Genomic DNA, 5873 nt, shown 5'->3' on the forward strand with positions numbered 1-5873 from the left:
TCCAGTTTTTCCACCGTTTTTATTTTTTATTTAGTTCGTCTTTATTGTAAAGAGATTATTAATTAGTTATTATTCCATTATTTATTAGTTATTATACAGAGAAGCCTCTCAAACTATAATAGCTATATAAGATAATTTTTCTATACTAGGCTAATCTCTTCTTCAATAAATCATTTTTAATCACTTAAAATACAATTGTTGAATACATTATTTGCGTTATTAATATATATATATATATAAATAGGTCATATAACATTTATCGATTGGTTCAAATTGTATACACTATTGATACGAGTATATATGATATCCATAAATTGGAAGGTATTATTAAATTAACGATTTTATTAAGCGCTGTGTTCATGGCTTTCATCCTAGGTATACTTAAGTATATCTATTTAAAATATAATTTAAGTGAAGTCTAGACGTCTAGACGACACGTGACGTAACAATATGATACTATTGTGCTGGTCATCAAGTTTCAAGTAAGTTAAATTTTGTAAAGAACTGTAAAGATATTTAAAATATTAAATTTCGTTACTTTTCATTTTGAATTCTAAACGAACCATTTTTATACCACTATCATTCATTTTACGTATGAAAACAAACTTAAAATCGGAGAATAATTTTCGTTTGAATTTTTTTCATCATACACTTCTTTAGCATCAATTTAAGTTTATTCCTTATACGAGTACACTAATCTATGATTTCACGAGAATCTATAATACCTTGTAAATAATGTAATAGTCATATTATAATGTTTGGAACATAATATTTGTGTAGAAATTTGTAACTGTTGTCTGTTCTCGTTAATGTTAAAATTATTATACAGCTATATTAATATATTAAAAAATGCTAGTGTGTTAATAAACCTATTAATTTTGCCCTTTATCACTGTTTATTTCAAATAATTTACACTCGTAACTAAATACGAGTAACTTATGTATACAAACTAATGCGAATAAATCGTTTGGAAAAAAAATGAAACGATTAAATAAGAGTTCCATACCGGTATATAAATAATATATTACGAGTAAATTAAAATCATTTATTCAATTTTTATTTTTATACGCAGTTTCACACTAATTTAGTTCTCTGCACAGCTCAAACAAACGAGAGTAATTTTATTATTTTATAAACATATATATATATATATATATAGTGTCACGATTAAAAGTACCCGGCAGCGAATTATTGTCGAGCTTTGTTGAACATAATATCATCGTAACCATCTAATATGCTGACAATTTTCTACGTATATCCTGTCGTATTATATATACTTTGTTGACTGTGATGAGGTACTTTATGGTTTATAAACTTACTGACGTTCGCCTTTAATTAAAAACTGATTGATTCAAAGAACCAGTATAAATGCGGTAACGGATAAAAAATAATAACAATAATTAATGATTGGTAAATATATATATAGTATAAAATATAGACGAGTGATTACGCGGACAGTTCTTATATTAGAAAAATATTGCACTTAAACCGCATACGTGCGCTGAATTCTCATACGACTACGCATAATATTATACGAGACGCCAATAATAGCCGAACAGAGTTGTTGAAAAAAAAATACAAAATAACGATTTAATATATTATTATGATATCGTGCACATCGATCTGTAAATCTGTTATCGCTTCATTTTTTACGAATAAAATATATTATGCTCGCGTGTATTAATATATATGTTATGACATATCGTATATGTACCTAATAAAAGAATATAATATTATTCTATACACTATACAGAACGATTGAGCGTATCGTTCAACGACTATTATACATGCACAGAGTTTATAATGAGGCACCGTCGTCAATAAAATGTGATATATTTTATTCCACCGGTAAACATATCACAGCTGCAGTTTTACTTCGTATTTTTTTCATAAAGTTTCCACTATAATATTACGTATAATAATATCACTGCGTATTATTAGATTGGATCGTAGGCGTGACAAAACAATATTGTAAGAAATGTCCGATAATCAGCTATATGTATTGATAAAAAATAAGAATGTATATTTTTTATATATGTATATTGATATTTCCGGATTTCAATTCGTATAAAAAGTTTGAATGGGGATTTGATGTCATTAACGCAGAAGTTTCCAACATTTTTTTTATTCATGGCAGCACACTTTTAGGGATTTTCTAAAAATTCGGAGGCACCTTGTTGCAGTGGTTCTCAAACTTTTTTGGTTCACGACACACTATTATATTGCACAAGTTTTCGCGGCACACTCAAAACAAACGTAATGAAATAAAGTATTGTTTTCAATATTTTTTAATAGCATAATACTTGCTGCAAATATCAGACATTTCTCGTGGCGTACCAGTTGAAAACTACTGTCCCAGGTAACCTACTTTGGTTTTATTTAGCAGTGCATAATTTTGTAAAACAATTGATGACATAGGACATTGTCTATATATATTTTTATATTTAATTATGTTTTTCTTAAAAAATATATTTCAAATCATTTCACGAAAACCCTAAATAAAGTTCGCGGCGCCTTGGTTGGGAACCTCTGAATTAACGTATACTACAATGGCACTACGAGTTATGACTAAGCATAGACAATTTGGTATACCTAAATAAATTATATAGAAACGTATTTTATGTTTCCTTGTTTCTATATAGATCACACTGTATTATACTTACAAGGGATACCAAGGCAAAAGCAGTGTTATAATATTGTACAATATTATATTATAATATCAAACATTCGTTTCAAGTACCTACCTATACAATACATTGAAATACGGTAAACAGTAAAGTAATTGATAGCAAAAATATGGCGCTGTGAATCCAACTAATAACAAAATAATAATTTATGACTATACGAGAAGTAAACTATTCGGTTATACATGAAATAACTGAAATCTTAAGCCTCCCTCCTCTACTCAGTAGGTAGGTATCGCATCGTTTAATAGTATTGTCCGAGTTCTAAGTTTATAATGTGTAATTGCTTATATTATAAATATAAAATACATTTTTATTTATATAAATTATAAATAATTTAGCGTGCCATTTTAATAATACCGCGATCTTAATATTTTTATTTTAACAATAATAATTGGTATTTGTATTGTTTTTTTGTTATTTTTATTTAATTTTCTCCGACAGATTATTTTTGGAAATTCTAGTTAGTATATAGAAAACTCTTATAATAATAATAATATATTTATTTCAAATCTAAAATTTTTTACAGATATATTTTAATGTTTGTTGCAGCGTAATAGAATATACACTGACGTCGGAACGAGATTAAATGTATATCAATTTATAATGCTGATTTATTTCATTATTTTCGTTAACGCATTACTATTTATATGGCTAGATAATTAAATTGAAAACTTGGCAATCAAACAGAAATTTTCAGATTATGTGCCATGAATATATTTTTTCGGAAAATACTCGGAACGTCCTACGGTGTTTTAACTTTAAGTGTTGAAATTGAAAAAACTTGTTGTATATAAAATACATAAATCTAAACTGCAAAAGTTATTTAAACATTTATAAAACAATCGTTGCACCATTTCAGGGTACAAAATCATTTATAATTTACATAGTTGAGAAATATTTTTTTTTAATATGGTTGATAGAAATTCTATAAAAAATTCACCTCAATATTAACATTTAAAACAGTTTTTGTTTATTACTGAAAAAAAAGAAAATGTTAAAATAAATAAATATTTTAAAACCACCACATAAATCCTTTGTGACGATATTATATTATAGCATTGAAGTATTTTTATTCATTAACAAATGTTTAAAAAAAATGATCGTGCTATAATAAAACGGAAATGTAACCTAGTTTCATAAATGCTACGAACACAATATAAATAATAAGACTGTGATACAATCGTTGTACTAATCAGATTGTACACAAACAAAAAACAATTTTCAAAAAAGTTTAAAAAAACATCTGTAAACTTGATTAAAACAGTAATATAAAAACTTTTAACAGGAATAAATTATTGAATTCGATAAAAATATTATCAGACGAGTAAAAATCTAATATAAAAAATTAATGAATACATTTAACTCAATATAATTGTTGGCAACGTGTGAAGCAATATGTTATGCACACTTGATGCCAGTTGCATTACTAAACGATATTTTTGCAACCAACGTAAAAACTGAAAAACTGTCCAATCCCATAATACTCAAATATTTTTTCCATCCGGTTTTGACTAGGGTGGGAGTGACTTTGGTTTACGGTCATCCATTCCCTAGCTAATATACTTGACGTTTAATGAAAAATTTGGAATATAATATGTTCTTAAGAAATAATATATTATGTGTATTATCAATTATGTATTCATTTTGACGTATGAGTATACTATTATTTTTTTAGCTTGAAAATTTTAACACGAGACATCCGGAAATGTGTCATGATTTTAAGGAAAAATCCTAGACGATCATGCCACCTATTAAATCACAAAAAAATAAATATTTTTTAATCGATCGACATATTAATAACATTCATAATAGTTTTTTTTATTAGTTAATTTAGTAATAAACTAATGCACCGGTAAATTCACTCATTCTGATAGGGATCATAACGGACACACCTATCACCTTCGTGTACGTTGCCACATACTCATTATTTTATTATGCTTTAAAAAAAATATTAAAACAATAAAATTAAGTAACGCGGCGTTTTTGTATAGGCAATTTAGGTACATTTGTGTCGAGTTTCATTTTTTCTATAGGTATTTATGAATAAAATCATAATATATTACGTTTCGTTTATTGCAACTTAAATATAATATTTAACTACGATATAATTCAGACTAAATTAATAAACATGACGTGTTTATATCGGCTGATTTTAGAGGTTTAGGAAACTGATAATTGAATAACTTTCATTACTATAGTAAGTATTTCTTATGTCAAACTTGTAATCTTGTTTAAAATATATGGATGTATGATTACGTGTAATTAGTTATAAATAATTACTTTAATATTTATATATATCATGTTTAAAAACTCAAGATGTTAAGATTTAAGAAGGTTATATTATTTTCATATAAAATAATTGATAAACGTGATTAGGTATGTCCTTCGCTTTTTTTATTTTTTTTTTTATTAATTAAAGTAAACTCTACACCTATGGCCACTATATTTACAATTTAAGGATATGTAGGTATTTACAGTTTTAATAAATATTTTTTTTTATAGAGTCCTTCACTTTTAATTATTGGTTAATATAAATTTGGTTAACTATTTTTTTAATTTTATGTAATTTGCAACTTATTTTTATATACGACAGAAAATAAACATTTTTTATTTCAATTGTATTTATTTTGCAAAGTTAAAGCATAATTATCGGTTTTATTTTGTCACAAATGTATTCTTGTATTATTGAAATTATAGTGTGAGTGCGCTCAATTGTTTAAGTCGAATATACTTTTATTATGATCGAATGTACTGTAGTTATCTAAACGCAGAGTAGTAGAAACGTTTTGAAAGTATAATTGGTATTTTTACACAACATTAGGATCGTTTCTTACAATTTTCGTTCAACGTTTTCAATGAAAAACATGAATTTCAATTATGAATAATTTACTTTTAATTGGTTTTATACTTCGTTATACAATGCATATTAATTATTATTAAACAAATAAAGTTGTTCAAAACGAAGAAGTAATACAATATTTTAATACACAATACATTCATTGTATGTAAAATAATATTAGATAGCATAACCTTAGGATAGCTTATATGGAATGGGTATTAGTTGACTTAATAGTTAGGTTTTAAAAGTAAAATGTAGAGATCAAATTAATTTGTGCAATATGTGATAGTGCTATACGAACTGACGTCTGACGATATTGATTAAAATCGTTCTTCTTTTCAGGACCT

Source organism: Diuraphis noxia, unplaced genomic scaffold (assembly GCF_037042655.1).
Source record: "Diuraphis noxia isolate RWA-SAM2 unplaced genomic scaffold, SU_Dnox_SAM2 contig0005, whole genome shotgun sequence".
Taxonomy (NCBI): domain Eukaryota; kingdom Metazoa; phylum Arthropoda; class Insecta; order Hemiptera; family Aphididae; genus Diuraphis; species Diuraphis noxia.